This window comes from Nerophis ophidion, linkage group LG11, assembly GCF_033978795.1.
Source record: "Nerophis ophidion isolate RoL-2023_Sa linkage group LG11, RoL_Noph_v1.0, whole genome shotgun sequence".
Lineage (NCBI taxonomy): Eukaryota > Metazoa > Chordata > Actinopteri > Syngnathiformes > Syngnathidae > Nerophis > Nerophis ophidion.
The window spans coordinates 48049749-48068937 of record NC_084621.1 but is presented as its reverse complement, the minus strand read 5'-3'; the positions used below and the strand labels follow the sequence as shown (position 1 = coordinate 48068937).

The 19189-nt window shown below is 39.6% G+C and overlaps 1 protein-coding gene across 6 annotated transcripts in view; it reads right to left on the bottom strand.

The window, feature by feature from the left end:
- The window catches only part of LOC133562210 (uncharacterized), a 243489-nt gene that overhangs the window by 69004 nt on the left and 155296 nt on the right, over positions 1 to 19189 (bottom strand). For 4 of the 6 annotated variants that reach the window (XR_009808854.1, XR_009808851.1, XR_009808853.1 and 1 more), the window contains one exon: positions 9619 to 9744. The exons of 1 other annotated variant lie outside the window; for it this stretch is intronic. The gene's annotated coding sequence lies outside the window, so the exon portion shown is untranslated. Of the gene's footprint in view, positions 1 to 7166; positions 7260 to 9618; positions 9745 to 19189 lie in introns of all 6 variants that reach the window. One more of the 6 variants, XR_009808852.1, reaches the window with a different exon arrangement.

Below are 19189 nucleotides of genomic sequence, written 5' to 3'. Positions count from 1 at the left end.
AGATGTGGGGGCGACCAACCACTTAAGTAGGCTACAGTACATACCAGGAAAACTGCTGATGTTTTTCTTAAAAAGTAACTGCATGTACTAAACCGCATAGCCAACAAACAGTCTTGCAGGTGCAGAACCTCAGTTTAACAAAACTGATAAGGAATATTTTGGAATCCTTCTCAGTAATGTCACACATTTGCGTAGGCACTTGCTGCTGGGCTATGTTCATTGGATTTAATCTTAACTGCATTATAGACCAATAAAAAATAAGAATTTGTCCGAGGCACGCCTACTAGAATGTTTGCCTGGGAAACTAAAGGCTGATGAAGCTGATGATATACTGCACGTAGAGTCACCGCTGAAGTAGTCTCCCTGACAAAGAATAAGAGCATTTAAAGTTTCTCACCAACATTAAAGGCCTACTGAAACCCACTACTACCCACCACGCAGTCTGGTAGTTTATATATCAATGATGAAATATTAACATTGCAATACATGCCAATACGGCCTTTTTAGTATACTAAATTAAAATTTTAAATTTCCCGGGAGTTTCGTCTTGAAAACGTCGTGTAATGATGACGTGTACGCAAGACGTCACGGGTTTTTAGGTATATGAGCGCTGCGCACACACACAGCTAAAAGTCGTCTGCTTTAACGGCATGATTACACAGTATTTTGGAGATCTGTGTTGCGGAATCTTTTGCAATTTGTTCAATTAATATTGGAGAAGTCAAAGTAGAAAGATGGAGTTAGGAAGCTTTAGCCTTTAGCCACACAAACACACGGTGATTCCTTGTTTAAAATGTCTGGAGGTGAAACTTTACTATGGATCACAGCGCGGTCAAGCGAACATGGATCCCGACCACTTGTTAACTGGCAGGTTTCGGTGAGAAAATTGTGGTTAAAAAGTCGCTTCTTACCGGAAAAAAGCTGAGCTTGTGCCGTCCATACAGCTGCCGTCGACTCCCCTGAGACACTAGCGTCAAGACACCCGTGGACAAACCCCTCCGACTATCAGGTACTATTAAACTCACTAAAACACTAGCAACACAATAGAAAGATAAGGAATTTCCCAGAATTATCCTAGTAAATGTGTCTAAAAACATCGTAATCTGTCCCAGTGCAATCGCGTTTTTTTTTCTAACTTTTTTTTTTTTTTCTAGTACGTCGCTATCAATATCCTCAAACACTAATCTTTCATCCTCGCTCAAATTAATGGGAAAATTGTCGTTTTCTCGATCCGAATAGCACTTTTTGTTGGAGGCTTCCATTAAAATCAATGTGAATATGTGAGGAGCCATCAACATGTGACGTCATCGTCTGCGACTTCCGGTAGAGGCAGGGCATTTCTCTTAGCACCGAAAGTTGAGAACTTTATCGTGGATGTTCTCTACTAAATCCTTTCAGCAAAAATATGGCAATATCACAAAATGATCAAGTATGACACATAGAATGGACCTGCTATCCCCGTTTGAATAAGAAAATCTAATTTCAGTAGGCCTTTAAGTCAACATGTGCGGAAGCCCTTTTACAAAGTCATGCTGGCATAAAGACTCTTGCAAGCACACGTGCAGTACGGCTGTGTGCCTCCCACATGCAGTGTATGTGACACATAGGAAAAGTCATTAGACCCGCACTTCCTTTCCAAAACACAAGAGAGAGACATGAGGGCTGCCTTGCATGAAACACTCAGGAAATGTGTGGGTGGCTGCATGTATGTGTGCCTCTTTTTTACTTGATGTGTTTTGTATTTGCACATGCGTGTGTCCCGCTCTTACGTCTGCCCAGAGGGCTGTTGACCAGACCATTTGTAATTTCTCCCTTTTGATTGCTTCCATTGAGTAGACACCAGCTACAATTACAGCCAATTAAGAAAGCACAAAAAAAAAAAAACGGGTTAGTCAGCATAGGGAGCTGCAGCATAGCATCAATTTGTGGGTTCAGCATTTTGAGCAAAGCTTCTTTTCACGTTGACACTTCCAGATGATTGTTATTTGTTGCCCAATCCTGTAAAATGTCATGGAAACATGGTGGCGCCATCCCACAAAAAAAACTAACTGATGATTATGGTGGTTGGCAGCTCTGACCTTTACAATCCAAGGCTGGTTCAAGATAAATGGAGCAAACTGTATAAGTTTCACTTCTCCTTACAAAAGGGTACAAACCGTTAGAACTTCTGCTTTTTAATCACTTGACTTATTGGTGTGCTACTGATGTGTGCTACACGTGTCTTCCTTCACGGGCCAGCATCTCGTGTGTATCTTTTTACATTTTTTCCTCTTTGCATGTCAGTCGGCATCAACAGCCTTGAATGCATCTTGGTGTTTGAGGTGTATTTGCTACTTTGTGTGATCAGGTGGAAAACTTATTTGTCAGCACAAACACATTTTAACACTCACACACAACCACAATGAAGAAAAAAATAGAAAATTAAGTTGAATACATTTTAGTCTACCATGCTATGAACACCTGCCACCTCAACCAGAAACAAATATTTGCATTTACACACACAACATTGTACGTCATTTGTACGCCCCATGGAGCACATCATTGTTTTTTTAACTTTAACTTTAACTTAACATCCTGCTGTCTCAGAACAATCTAGTCCATCACACACCGTCCCCCCACCTCCTTCGCGCCCTCCCTCACTCCGGTTTGAATGGTTGCATTCTGGAAATAGTTTGCAGGTCAGTAAAGTCCTGCACCAGCAGGCTGATAAACAGTTATTCCCATGGGCCATACATACTGTCAATGTCCATGGACTTATGCACAATCACACCCCCCAACACACAACTCCATTAATAAAGAGCAAAAAAAATAGCATCTTATTTTGAATGTCCAGTCATTTTAACTCAGTATTGCATATTTGAGTATTATATTATACTCTGTATTGCACTATTTGAAAGTGTGTGTAGTATGTATGTGTTACATTTATGGTAGTGTGGAAACCAGAAATGCAGATGCAGGAGATGGCGAGCAGGTAATTGTATTTTTTCTTTTTAGCACAAAAAAAAAAATAGTGCAGCTGGGGGGTGCACAGAACGCTAACCCCCACATGTAGTGTAGCCACTCAACAATACATTAAGGCAGGATTGCAAGCAATGATCAAGAAAATAATTCATATTATTGTTATTATTTTTTGTATTGTTCCCACTCTACCATTGATTTTTTTGTGTCACTCTTGATATGGTTTTGTCAGGGTTTATTTGTTTTTTTGTGACTTTTTTATAATGTTTTGTTCTTTTTGTTTTTTTTTCATCTGATCAAGCCATGAAAATGTGATTTTGTTCTTCTTTCTTAAGTGTGAACGGTGTAGAGGTCCCCAGGAAGCGATCTAGTGATCCCTTCCTGAGGATCCTTGACGCCAAGGAATATTCATCCATCTTGCTATGGTCTGGATCTTCTGCTGATCCTGAGCCAGTGCATAATAGATGGATATATACAATATCTGGGTACTTTTTCTAATAATGTGTATACTGTAAACCTTGAGTTGTTCATGCCCAAGTGCACCTCTCTCGTTAAACATGCATGTGTGCATGTATGAAGGGTCTGAGTGAGCAAAAAATGATTGTCAAATGTGATTTTAACTCTGAAATTCAGTAAAATATATTTGCAAAACAAATAAAAAATAAATAATCCTTCTGGTTGACAACTAGAAACATGTGTGTTTTGATTGTTGATCTGGGACAGGTGAGCATACATGCCAACCCTCCCGGATTTTCCGGGAGACTCCCAAAATTCAGCGCCCCTCCCGAAAACCTCTCGGAAGAAATTTTCTCCCGAAAATCTCCCGAAATTCAGCTGAGGCTGGAGGCCACGCCCCCTTCAGCGCAAACATGCACAGTTCAAAGCTTGAAAAAGACGATTGCAGGCGGATTTGACGGCATTTAAAGTCATTTTTAAAAACGACTGCTAATCCTCCTCCTAACAGTAAAAGAAGTGAAGTGAAGTGAATTATATTTATATAGCGCTTTTCTCTAGTGACTCAAAGCGCTTTTACATAGTGAAACCCAATATCTAAGTTACATTTAAACCAGTGTGGGTGGCACTGGGAGCACGTGGGTAAAGTGTCTTGCCCAAGGACACAACGGCAGTGACTAGGATGGCGGAAGCGGGAATCGAACCTGCAACCCTCAAATTGCTGGCACGGCCACTCTACCAACCGAGCTATACCGCCCCAGAGAAAGAAAAGAGAAAGTCAAACACAAATACAAATAGACGGAATATAAATTGAAAGAGTAAATGAAACCAAATTTGTAGGTATAATGATTGATGATAAATTGAACTGGAAATCTCATGTAAAAAATATACAACATAAAGTAGCAAGAAACACGTCAATAATGAATAAAGCCAAATATGTTATACACCAAAAATCACTTTATACTCTCTACTGCTCACTAGTGTTACTGTGTTACTGAGTTACTGTGTAGAACTATGGGGAAATAATTACAAAAGTACACTTCATTCACTAACAGTGTTACAAAAAAGATCAGTTAGAATAATACGTAATGTTGGATATAGAGAACATACAAACCCTTTATTTATTGAATCAAAGATACTGAAATTCCACGACATAGTGAAATTGCAAACAGCTAAAATTATACACAAAGCAAACTATAACCTGCTTCCCAAGAATATACAACAATTATACTCAACAAAAGAGGAGAAATATAATCTTAGAGAAAAATGTAATTTAAAACATTTGTACACACATACAACACTTAAGACCTTCAGTGTATCTGTTTGTGGATTAAATTATGGAATGGATTAAGCAAAGCAATCAAACAATGTACTAATACGATCCACTTCAAGAAACTCTTCAAACTGGAAGTGTTTACAAAGTACAAAAAAGAAGAACCATGATAAACACTGGAAGTGTTTACAAAGTACAAAAAAGAAGAACCATGATAAACATTCTGATTTTATTCACCCATTCATTCTTTCATTCTCAAAATAATCTTACTTATCTCATCGTATGGAATAAAACTTACTTCACCAATTATTTATTTATTTATTTTTATTGTGATTACTTATGGAGTATATTGTGAATACATTGAGAACAGGAAGTGAACAAAAGTTTTAGCAACTGTTATGTAAAAGAAAAGGGGTAGGATTAAATAAGGTTTGCTTCTTCCTACTCCTTTTCGAACATGTTGAACAGAGAGCCTAGACATTGTGATGTATCATGTTGTATGCTTGAATTTTCGAAATAAACTCAAACTCAACTCAACTCAACTCCTTTTCGACTGGACGACCGCGGAGAATTAAAGTCGGAACACTCCGGAGGCAGAAGTTCATTAAGAGGGGCGGACTCACCGGCTCTCAGCCATGTTTCCGTCACACAGAGGAAGTAAATTCCGCGGGAAGTGAAGAAATCCTTCAGGATAAACGTTTTGTTTGTCAAAGATCTTGCATTCACAAGACCGAACCTGGCAGGGGCCAGCACGTCCAAGGGCGCAGCTAATCCAGGTGGGGCCCGACACACAGCAAGCAGGTGGCGGGGGAGGAAGGCAGGTATCCGGCCAGGTGAAAAAGCTGACTGGGACGTCAAAAAACCAACGTCAAAGTTGATCATATCAGTGGGAAAGGGGCAAAGATCCAACAGTGTTTGGCGGTCATACTCAAGCAGTGAGCTGACAAAGACGAAAATAGACGCAAACAACTCAAAAACGAACAGAGCTGACAGTGAGAGACGGCAGGGCAAAACATACTGGCGCCATCTTCTGGAAACTCGGAAGTGACGTTACTCAAATAGTGAAAGGTAAATGTTGTTGGGTTTTTTTTGTAACCAGCAAGCACAGTACAGTTAGTAGAACAGCTTTGTTTTTATTACTGTGTATTTGATAGGTGCTGTCTGAAATTCAACTATTTATTTTATTTATATATATATATATATAAAAAATAAAAAAATATATATAGCTAGAATTCACTAAAAGTTAAGTATTTCATACATATATATATATATATATATATATATATATATATATATATATATATATATATATATATATATATATATATATATATATATATATAATAAAATAAATATATACAGCTAGAATTCACTAAAAGTTAAGTATTTCATACATATATATATATATATATATGAAATACACGAGTTGGTGAATTGGCTGTAAATATACTCTCCTGTTAACAAAGAAAAAAAAGAACGATTTTACTTGTCAACGTGAGCTTTCGGAACAACATCCTGTGAGGTGTCCGCGGTGCACCGTGTACACACGCTAAAAATGCCAACCACGCCCCCAAACCACGCCTCCGCCCCACCCCCAACCACGGCCCCTGCCCCAACCCCCCACCTCCCGAAATCGGAGGTCTCAAGGTTGGCAAGTATGCAGGTGAGGGAGCCAGCGTTCAGACTGGATAATTGGTGACAAAACACTACTCAGTGGCCTAGTGGTTAAAGTGTCCGCCCTGAGATCGGTAGGTTGTGAGTTCAAACCCCGGCTGAGTCATTCCAAAGACTATAAAAATGTGACCCATTACCTCCCTGCTTGGCACTCAGCATCAAGGGTTGGAATTGGTGGTTAAAAAATCACCAAAAATGATTCCCGGGAACGGCACCGCTGCTGCCCACTGCTCCCCTCACCTCCCAGGGGGTGAACAAGGGGATGGGTCAAATGCAGAGGACAAATTTCACCACACCTAGTCTGTGTGTGACAATCATCGGTACTTTAACTTTAAAAGGAGACGAGGAGTAAGTGGAACTGAAAATAAGAGTGCTGTATAGTGCTAAGTAAAACAATAAAAACACAGGAACATAATTGAACAAAGTCCAAACATGCCATGACGGGTCATGGCTCGTCTCCAGTTTTTGGAAAACACTGGTTTTTCCTTTAAATGCCGTTCCTGTCTTTTTCTTTCCTAAATTATTTGTGGTGTACAGCAGCTTTGTGAAAGCACCCTCAAATTATGTTACACTTCCAATGCAATGACAAAAAAGGCGATTCTATTTTTGACTTCATATTCCATTTGTTTCAAAATATCTCTGCCAAAAATGTACGATAATGTTTTTTTTCCCCTGATAATGATATTGGATAAGGTATGTCATGCATTTGGAGTGATCTTTCATGCAGTTATGGTTGTGTATTTAATACGCATCCTTCTAGAGTGTTTTTGTAACAATGGGCCAATTGTGATGTCACAGACATACTAACCTGCTTATTAGGACTTTGTGGTATCTCCTGTCGGCCAGTCTCCACCCCGTCTGCTATCATTGCTTCTTTTCTAATGCCCTCCTGCTCACAAGTCTATAGAATAAATAATTATGTGTTAGCTTCTCCACAACATTTTACACAGAACTTTTTGACCAAAATGGACCAGTAAGTACAAAGTTGGATTAGCTGCAAAACTCTGATGAAAAAGACGGCGCCACCACGATTTATTACTACACAGTTTAAGGAAACAAAGAGATTGTATAATGTATAAAGTATTCATTTAATCTAAACATGGGAAGCGCACAATATCATCAAAATGCGACATGCAGTGAGATAAATGTTGCTTTTTTATGCAGTTCTGTATTGATCCGAAAGTGTACTTCATATTGTAACTGGTGATTCCAAATTAATACCTTTATTTGATGTTTATCTTCAAGATAAATATTTAACAGTGTATTTTTCCAGAAGATCAATTTGGATATTTTTGGAGGGTTACCTTTACATTCCAAAGGGAAAGTCTCCACAAGATTTGCAGACAGACAGGCAGCAGCTTTTATAAAAGTGACTGCGGAGCAATGTATGCTAAATTTACACCAAAGCATATCCTTTACAGATTATCTAGACCAGTGGTTCTCAACCTTTTTTCAGTGATGTACCCCCCATGAACATTTTTTTAATTCAAGTACCCCCTAATCAGAGCAAAGCATTTTTGGTTGGAAAAAAGAGATAAAGAAGTAAAATACAGCACTCTGACACCAGTTTCTGATTTATTAAATTGTATAACAGTGCAAAATATTGCTAATTTCTAGTGGTCTTTCTTGAATTATTTGGAAAAAAAGTAAAAAAAAAACCCAACTAAAAACTTGTTGAAAAATAAACAAGTGATTCAATTATAAATAAAGATTTTTACACATAGAAATAATCATCAACTTAAAGTGCCCTCTTTGGGGATTGTAATAGAGATCCATCTGGATTCATGAACTTAATTCTAAACATTTCTTCACAAAAAAAGAAATCTTTAACATCAATATTTCTTTCTTTCTTTCTTAGTTTGTGAACATGTCCACAAAATATCTTGCTGTCAACACTGAATATTGCATTGTTGCATTTTTTTTCACAGTTTATGAACTTACATTCATATTTTGTCGAAGTATTATTCAATAAATATATTTATAAAGGATTTTTGAATTGTTGCTTTTTTTTTTAAATATTTTTGAAAAATCTCACGTACCCCTTGGCATACCTTACTTCAAGTACCCCCATTTGAGAACCACTGATCTAGACCACAAGGAAGTGTATTCATTGTACAGTATATTAGACTCATCATAGATCCTCTTTAACAGACTCACAAGAATCCTTGACGCCCCAGCTTAGTAGATCAGCTTTGCGAGTGCCATCACATTTTCACATGTTTTATTTAAGGCTGTCATAGTTAGTAACATTTTTGTTTTTTAATCGTGTGATTATTGTGTTTCCTGTGGAACCCTCAGTCCATACCATAGTGGTCGAAAAGCATCTGCGTTCTGGCTGATGAGTTATAAAGTTAAAAAGTTATAGTTCCAATGATTGTCACACACACACTGGGTGTGGTGAAAGTTGTCCTCTGCATTTGACCCATCCCCATGTTCACCCCCTGGGAGGTGAGGGGAGCAGTGAGCAGCAGTGTGTGCCACGCTCGGGAGTCATTTGGTGATTTAACCCCGAATTTCAACCCTGTATGCCGAGTGCCAAGCAGAGAGGCAATGGGTTTCATTTTTTGTAGTCTTTGGTATGACTTGGTCGGGGTTTGAACTCACAACCTCCCAGTCTCAGGGCGGACTCTCTAACCACAAGGCCACTGACCTGAGTAATAGGAATGATTAGAGCAGAAATGGACCGATAAATGCATGTTTGTGTTCATTTTGTGTAGACATGTTTAAAAAAGCATGTATAATGAACAAACATTTGCCTAAATCAAACACATTTCCCAGTCCTATGTTGGCTGTACGTTTTAATAAGTTTTACTTATTAAATATAAAAAACTCATAGTTGCAATTAATCACGAAAATGCCATTAATTGTGATTAAATATTTTCATCGTTTGAATACACACAAACCTTTACAATATCAGGTCCTTCGAATCGTAAATATAGAATTTGATTAGGTTTTGGTTGTTTTTGTCCAGTTAAGATAATGTCGGATTTTGTACCTTTGGTATTGGCATTAAATGTTTACTCTTTTTTAAACAATGAAATTGTACAGCAGCTGATTTTTTTTTAGGCTTAAGAAACATTAGGTGTATTCTATTTGAGTTCTCAGTTCTAAGTTTCACTGACTGGTAGCATTTTTGAGGACTATTGCAAACTATATCGATAAAAGTACATTGCCATCAGGACTCATGCTGCAGAAGCATTGATGCAATTTTGAAGAACATGGTACAATTCTAGTAAAAATCCATCAATTTAGCACTTTACCTTAATTCCCCTGAACATTCCAATAGTCGGTCTGTAGCCAGCGAAGATTCCTCTTGTGTTAATTAAACGTCTGTCTTGGAGAAAATTAAGGTCATGATCCCTTACACCTCAGCACTCCCACGGTCCCTAAGAGGAGAGATGAAAAGAGACTTAATGAAGGAATAAAAGGATGAAATTACTTAATGAACAACTTAATGAGACCTGTGTTTATTTAATAAGGGCTTCAGGAGGTTTAATTAGAGTAACAAAAGGACTTGTTTGGAGTCATTCCTTGTTGACTTGTGACTATGACGCACGTTTTCTGACGTGGTATGGAGTTATAACAGACAAACAAACCTCATAGTCATACATATCCTTCATTGGTGTACTGAAAATACCAGGACTCTACTCACTAATTAAATAACTGTGTGATTATGTGATCCAAACCGTACGATCATCATTCAGAATCTGACACAGAGAAAATGTTTAATGGAGCTTGGCATCCAAGTCACATGGTTTGTGTCACTGAAATGATTCAGCTGCCCTTACGGCTTCAAGCACTACGTTGCCTCAATAGAGATCATTGTGACTCATGCTAGTCAGAGATAAAAGGGGCTCTGTGGCCATTTTCAGTGTTAGGTGAGACAATTGGAGAATCTGTCACAGATGATGTCATCACTCCTCTGAGAACTTCAACATGTGTTGTTTCCTGCTCGTGGGCGTGTGCTTTTTATTCCTATGTCACTGTCATTTATTTTTATCACCGTGTTTCGGATTGGCAATGCCCGCAGGCCCTAATTTGCGGAGAGGGATATTCAGAAATCCCGGTTTGGTAACCACAGCCGAACCATGTGAGTGCCTCAGATGACGCAGACAGACAGCACCATATGAGCTGTGAAGTTAGCTGGATTCTAGTTTCCATCATAAATATGGATATTTAAAAGACAAAAAAAGGGCCAAAAAGGCAAATATGAGATTAGCAGTTGTGATTGTGGTGTTGTTTCTGCAGACTTCAATCTAAGACATTTCACCAGAAACAGGATTGCGTAAAAGATGATGTTTGCATCTGGGTTCATCCAAACATGTTTCCATTATAAGACGAGCCACTTCAACACCTCAGCTACAGCTAATACAGACTCTTGATTGTATTTTTTCCCTTTGTCTGTGTAGTTAAGGAATGACACTCAGAAGAGATGATCCATCCATCCATCCATCCATCTTCTTCCGCTTAAACCGAGGTCGGGTCGCGGGGGCGGCATTCTAAGCAGGGAAGCCCAGACTTTCCTCTCCCCAGCCACTTCATCCAGCTCTTCCTGAGGGATCCCGAGGCTTCCCAGGCCAGCCGGGAAAGATAGTCTTCCCAACATGTCCTGGGTCTTCCCCGTGGCCTCCTACCGGTCTGCCGTGCCCGAAACACCTCCCTAGGGAAGCATTCGGGTGGCATCCTAACCAGATGCCCGGACCACCTCATCTGGCTCCTCTCGATGTGGAGGAGCAGCGGCTTTACTTTGAGCTCCTCCTGGATCACAGAGCTTCTCACTTCTCAGCAGAGAAAACTTATTTCGGCCGCTTGTACCCGTGATTTTGTCCTTTCAGTCATGACCCAAAGCTCATGACCATAGGTGAGGATGGAAACATAGATCGACCGGTAAATGGAGAACTTTGCGTTCCGGCTCAGCTCCTCCTTCACCACAACAGATCGATACAGGGTCCGCATTACTGAAGACGCCGCACTAATCTGCCTGTCGATCTCACGATTCACTCTTCCCTCACTCGTGAACAAGACTCCTAGGTACTCAAACTCCACCACTTGGGGCAAGATCTCCTCCTCAACCCGGAGATGGCACTCCACCCTTTTCCGGGCGAGAACCATGGACTCGGACTTGGAGGTGCTGATTCTCATCCCAGTCGCTTCACACTCGACTGCAAACCGATCCAGTGAGAGCTGAAGATCATGGCCAGAAGAAGTCATCAGGACCACATCATCTGCAAATAGCAGAGATCTAACCCTGCAGCCACCAAACCAGACACCCTCAATGCCCCGACTGCACATAGAAATTCTGTCCATAAAAGTTATTAACAGAATCGGTGACAAAAGACAGCCTTGGCGGAGTCCAACCCTTACTGGAAATGGGTCCGACTTACTGCCGGCAATGCGGACCAAGCTCTGACACTGATCATACAGGGAGTGGACCGCCAAAACAAGACTGTTACCCCACACTCTCTGAGCACTCCCCACAGGACTTCCCGGGGCACATGGTCGAATGCCTTCTCCGAGTCCACAAAGCACATGTAGACTGGTTGGGCAAACTCCCATGCACCCTCAAGGACCCTGCCGAGAGTATAGAGCTGGTCCACAGTTCCACGACCTGGACGAAAACCACACTGTTCCTCCTGAATCCGAGGTTCGACTATCCGGCGTAGCCTCTTCTCCAGTATATCTGCATAGAGCTTACCGGGAAGAGATGATGTTGTACCAATATACAGTCCTGGTCAAATGTTTACATACACTTGTAAAAAACATAATGTCATGGCAGTCTTGAATTTCCAATAATTTTTAAAACTCTTATTTTTTTTGTGATAGAGTGATTTGAGCACATACCTGTTGGTCACAAAAAAAATTCATGAAGTTTGGTTCTTTTATGAATTTATGATTGGTCTACTGAAAATGTGACAAAATATGCTGGGTCAAAAGTATACATACAAAAATTTCAATATTTGGTTACATTTCCCTTGGCAGGTTTCACTGCAATAAAGTGTTTTTGGTAGCCATCTACAAGCTTCTGGCATGTTTCTGGTTGAATTTTTTGACCACTCCTCTTGACAAAATTGGTGCAGTTCAGCTAAATGTGTTGGTTTTCTGACATGGACGTGTTTCTTCAGCATTGTCCACACGTTTAAGTTAGAACTTTGGGAAGGCCATTCCAAAACCTTAATTCTAGCCTGATTTAGCCATTCCTTTACCACTTTTGGGGTCATTGTCCTGTTGGAACACTAAAATGCGCTCAAGATCCAACCTCCGGGCTGAGGATTTTAGGTTGTCCTGAATAATTTGGAGGTAATCCTCTTTTTTCATTGTCCCATGTAAAGCACCAGCTCCACTGGCAGCAAAACAGGCCCAGAGCATAATACTTTCACCACCACCATGCCTGACGGTAGGCCTGGTGTTCCTGGGATTAAAGGCCTCACCTTTTCTCCTCCAAACATATTGCTTGGTATTGAGGCCAAGCAGCTAAATGATTGTTTCATCTGACATCACATGGACGAATATAAGACCTGCTGGTTTTATATTTTCTTATATTATATGTGGTCAGAGTATTTAATTACCATACTCAACATCCACTGCAGCCGGTCACTCCGGGAGGGGGATCCCTACATCCGTGGTTCCTTCTCAAGGTTTCTTGTTTTTCCCCTGTCTGGAGCTTGACGTTTTTTCTTTGCCTGTTGTGGGTTTAGATCAGGGGATGTTGTTGCGAGTTTGTAAAGCCGTTTGAGGCACTTGTGTTTAAGGGCTATAGGAATTAAATTTGATCGATTGTTAGTTGTTTTTCTTTCTGTAATTATTTGTTTTGAATGTGCCAATAAAAAACAGCTACAAGCTGCAAATGGCCCTTAGGACACACTTTGGACACCCTCACAGTTTGGTTCAGTTTATTTCGATTTATTTCGAACAAGTTATATCCCATTTCATTCTTCTCTGTTTGTAACAAAAAAGTAAATGGTAAAAATGATAAATAAATAAATATACCTTAAGTGAACAAATATTAAACACATAAATACTCATCATCTCTTTTTTCTCATTTAAAAAGAAGAAAAAAGGTTCAAGATATTTATGCTAAATGTTCTTCTTTGTACTTTGTGAACACTTCGAACAATACACAGAGCTGGAGCTGACTGCAGAGCTGGAGGCCATGCTGGAGCGGACTACAGAGATTAAGGCCTGGCTGGTGGGGTCACAGCAGAGAGACCCATACGCAATGTAAGGAGAAACCAAAATAGGAACGCAAGAAGATAACCTAACAAAACATAGGAGGAACTAGTAACCAAAATACAAAAATAAACTAGACAGAAAAATAAGTAGAAATGACCTGACGTAACAGGACATGACAACATACATGTTTGTTAGTTGTTGGAATCTTTGGGCACCTCCAATTCGATTATGATAATGATTAAGGAGCTAAAATTTGATTAAATATTGATTATTGATGCATCTTTAATTAATTGTATTGATGCAGTGTTACATTTTTTTTGTTTTACTTTTTATCACTTGCAACTTTTAAAAATAGGGCATTTGTAATAAGAAATAGTTAAACTAATTTCCACATTTATTACATTAATGAAAACGAGTGCAAAACTGACACTTCCATCCGTCCATCCATTTCTACCTCTTATTCCCTTTTGGGATCGCAGGGGGCGCTGGTGCCTATCTCAGCTACAATCGGGCGGAAAGCGGGGTACACCCTGGACAAGTCGCCACCTCATCGCAGGGCCAACACAGACAGACAGATAACATTCACATACACATACACACACTAGGGCCAATTTAGTGTTGGCGATCAACCTATCCCCAGGTGCATGTCTTTGGAAGTGGGAGGAAGCCTGATAGTGTACGTAAGTGAAATTTACGTACACTATCATAAAGGAGTTGGTCAGATCTTTTGGTGAGAACTGCTTGCATTACTTTATTTACAATAAATAAATCGATTATCGACATTTACTAATCGAGTTTATATTCGTCCATCTAAAAATTGATTATTTCCCCCACCTCTTTACATTATTGTGGCAATCATGTGTAGGAGTGTAGTGTGAACTGCATCAAATCAAGAGCTGTTTCTAATATTTTGGTTACCTAAGCTACAGAGGATCAAATACAATTATGATGGGAAATTCATGCAGGAAAACAACAATGAAGCCTGGGCATCCTCCAAGTGCTAATGAAACGATATACTGTTGAGGCAGTTACCAACACTTTAAGATATAATTAAGAAAGAAATCCACATGTTTAGTGACATGCAGTGCAGTTGTTTGCTTCTAATGAAGTGGCAGATACAATAAATGGATTGTGGATTAGTGGTTAGCATAAAATGACATGGCTAAAATGCACACTCAAACTCACATACTACCTGGATCAGACCTGGGCAAATTAAGGCCCGGGGGCCACAAGCGCCCCGTTAAGCTTTTCAATCTGGCCGGCCGGACATTCCCGAATATTTTTTTTAGATCTTTAAGATGGAAACTGTAGCTGCTATTATGATGTGCAGTGATGTTTTCAAATGACCGTAAGTCTTGAATTATACAAAGTATTTCAATGGTTGGAATGTGCACTTTTGCCTGATATACTAGTTACTATGGTCATCTAATTAGTTACTATGGTAATCTAAGTCACAGCAGCTCAAACGAAGCACCAAGCAGTGTGGGTGGGGAGCGTTTCCACAGAGTGTTTCAAGAGCGGCCAGCCTGAAATGTTGGTGTCAGGGACAGACGCGGAAGGAGATTTTTACAACAAAGTTCTAAAGCTTAGTGATATATCAGATGTATCAGATTGTAGGTGGGTTTATTTTTTTTACCCTATGCCTTCATATTTCGCTGTTTGTTGCATTTTGCTTGATTGTAAAATATGTGGATGGAGATGGGGTGTGACGTTCTTATTTCGACAATATTCAGTGTTTTATCGTTTATAGTTAATATTGTAAATACCACATTATTTATTTTCATGTACATTCTGGGTGTCTTATTCAGTAAAAAAAAAAAAAAAATCCATTCTGTTTTTAAGGCGGTCTGTCATAACGTTTTTAGCATTCAATCAGACATTATTGTGAGGTTTTGTATTAGTGTTACTAAAATTAGATATATCGGGCCCCAGACACATTTTCTTCTCTAAATTTGGCCCCCAAGTCAAAATAATTGCCCAGGCCTGACCTAGATATATATTATTTTATGATTACTATAATCAGAGTGTCAGGCACCTTATTTTAACAGCGCCGATGGTACAACTACAAAAAAAAGCAACCTGTCTGAAAGTAGGATGACTTCATTGCTATGTCATCTGGCGCAACAGTGAATAAGTGAAAGCATTTTTTCAGAGGGACGTCATCTACCTTCAATGCACACACACACACACACACAAGAGCACTTCTTGGAAACTGCTGACAGCAAACAAAAACAAACACTGTGGTCATCATTTCCCACCATGTTTTTACTTTTCGGATGCAACTCCACCAGTGGAACTCCAAAAACTCATCAATGTTAGCCAGTTGATGGGTTAGGTTTTTTAAATATTTTTTCTCCAAATGTTTATCATTAGTTTTAAATTATGCTGCCAACGTCTGGGAATTTTGTCTGTGAGCCCTAGGGCAGTTTGAAATCGGACTCGAGAGGGTTATTAAATGATTTTATATGTTACAGTGTTGATTCACATGGAACGTTGCACAGAAATGTGGGACAGCGTTGCATAAGGAAGGTCTGAACCCTTCCAGTCCTCGTTCATGAACCGTGTCTCTGGTTCACTGCCTTGGAGAATCACTTTAATCCCCTCTCAAAGTTTATTTCCAGAAGGCTAGACAGCTGACTGTTGCTGCAAAGGAGCCAACCATCGCTTTCATTTTTTTCCATTTGTAAAGACATATGTCAATTCCTTGTCGGGATTAGGGATTCTAGCCATTGTTCTGCAACAGGAGAATGATGTCAGCATTCCTCCTGGGCCTCTTCTGTGAGAATTTTACAACAGCGCAGATGACAAATTCTGCAAAAATGCCAATGTGTCACTTTGTTAAAAAAATGTGTTTCCTTGCTTGAGTTGCACACAGGAGAGTTATAAGTAGGGAAACGAATGATGTCATCCTTTCAAATCATCCTAAGAGTTTTATGCTGATGTATTGAGCTCTGAAGGTGTGATGATGACGACGGTCTGTATGGTATTCATTGTGGTGATAACAATGATGTAATCCTTTCTAAAGTCCCCCCACACACACACCACCTCTTTAAACTGTTAAACAGGAGCAGGTCACAACTTCGGCTTATGCAGGAAGCTCCAGTTCTCATATTGGCGCCGCAGATTTATCATGTGAAGTAAACACGTTTCGGTGTCGAGTCTCATCTTAGTTTTTACAAAAAACGTCTAACTCCTAAAAGCTAAAAACATAACTTCCCCAGGAAGATTGTATCCATTTTCCATCCATTTTCTACCGCTTATTCCCTTTCGGGGTCGCGGGGGGCGCTGGCGCCTATCTCAGCTACAATCGGGCGGAAGGCGGGGTACACCCTGGACAAGTCGCCACCTCATCGCAGGGCCAACACAGATAGACAGACAACATTCACACACTAGGGCCAATTTAGTGTTGCCAATCAACCTATCCCCAGGTGCATGTCTTTGGAAGTGGGAGGAAGCCGGAGTACCCGGAGGGAACCCACGCATTCACGGGGAGAACATGCAAATTCCACACAGAAAGATCCCAAGCCTGGATTTGAACCGAGGACTGCAGGAACTTCTTATTGTGAGGCAGACGCACTAACCCCTCTGCCACCGTGAAGCCCCAGATTGTAACAGATTGTATCATCTGTTAAAATCATAAGGTCCTTTTTTAAATAAGGGATAAGCCAATCTAAATGTTAAAAAAGTATTTAATATTCTGCACTGGTAAGACATGCTCAAGTTTCCACTGAGTCGGTTACAGGATCTCATAAAAGCCAGCTTCACAAAAACAGCACCATCTCCGTTGTTAATCCCATTTAATCGCAGTTGATTCCCCTTTTATATTCCAGTCGGGTTCCTCTTTAAAACTATACATTTTATCACTTTGCCTCTGGGCGTCTTGCTCACTGTGGGTAATTGGACAAAGTATAAAGAGCCAGTGTTACCTTGAATTACAACTTAACACCCAATTTAAAAACTCCTCGACACATTTGCCTTCATTTAAAACAATTAATATTCAGTACGGTGCACCTTCATTAAATCTGCACTCAGTGACCCTAACTGAAACAACACTGTCATTAGATTTTGCTAATTTTAAAAGCCTTGAGGAAAATGTTTTTTATTAGAAACAAACTTTCTCCAGAAATGTTGACATCTGGTGCTGTTTGGGGATTTTATTAACTTTGTCTGTTTACTTTGCCTCTAAAATGTGTTTTGTCATATTCAAAAGTGCCACTGTGAAATGTTAACAAGGATGACTTTCATTGGAGGAGATCCCAAGCTGTTCAAGCTGTTTTAACACTAAACAGCTGACTAGGCCAGAGTGCAAAATGGCTGCTTGGAAGGGAATCGATTTGAATCTTAAAATCAATTTCTTTAGATACATTAGAATGCATCGATATTGCCCTGAATGTCAGCATGACCGAGATATTTTATAGGATGACATTTTCTACAGCTAGTAATGCTGAAAGTATGTGTAGGTACAGTATGCATGTGGACTCATTTGCACATATTAAAAGCAACCCTAACTGATAGAACATGATATCAGCTGTAAATATGTGTTATTAAAATCCATGTTGATATTAGTATTTTCAACATTTGAATCAATCTTACTAGCAGATAAATCACAGATACAACCCCACTGAAGTTGTAAAGTCTGCAGCATTGCACAGAACACCAAACTATCCCTTTAAAGGCCTACTGAAAAACTGGGTCAATTATGTCACGCCCCATAGACCTGACTTAAATCTGTGGAATTAGTGTACTGTTTAAAAAAAATAAATAAATAAATAAAAGATTACTCCCTATATGTGTATATATACATGTAAGTATCTGTATATATTTATTTTATTTTATTTCTGTTAATTATTATTAATGTATTATCTATTTTTTTGCTGATTTAATTGATGTATGTGTAGATACTACCTTGTTTTTGTTATCTCTGTTCCTTTTTCTCTTCTTTGGGGTCTGGGTGGTAAACAAAAATACTTTTGACATTTAGGGCAGACAACGGCTGTGTGATGTATGTGAATATGATTTAGTGGATGGAAATGTCTGATGCTGGATCTCAATAAGAAAAAATAAAAATAAAATAAAAAATAAAAAAAGGCCTACCGGAGCCCACTACTGCCGACCACGCAGTCTGATAGTTTATATATCGATGATGAAATATTAACATTGCAACAACACATGCCAATACGGCCAGTTTAGTTTACTAAATTACAATTTTAAATTTCCCGCGGAGTTTCCTGTTGAAAACGTCGCGGACTGATGACGCAAATGATGACGCGTGTTTGTGACGTTATTGGTTGGAGGGGACATATTAACCCTGCACTACTTACGGCTAAAAGTCGTCTCTTTTCATCGCGCAATTACACAGTATTTTGGACATCTGTGTTGCTGACTCTTTTGCAATTTGTTCAATTAATAATGGAGAAGTCAAAGTACAAAGATGGGGATGCGAATCTTTAGCCCTTAGCCACACAAACAAAAGGTGATTCCTTGTTTAAAATTCCCGGAGGTGAAGCTTTACTAAGGATCAGCGCGGTCAAGCGAACATGGTTCCCGACAACTTGTCAACCAGCAGTTTTTGGTGAGAAAATTGTGGTAAAAAGTCGCCTCTTACCGGAGATCAGCGGAGCTTCTGTCCTGCTGCAGCTTTGTACGTGACTTCCCTCAGAG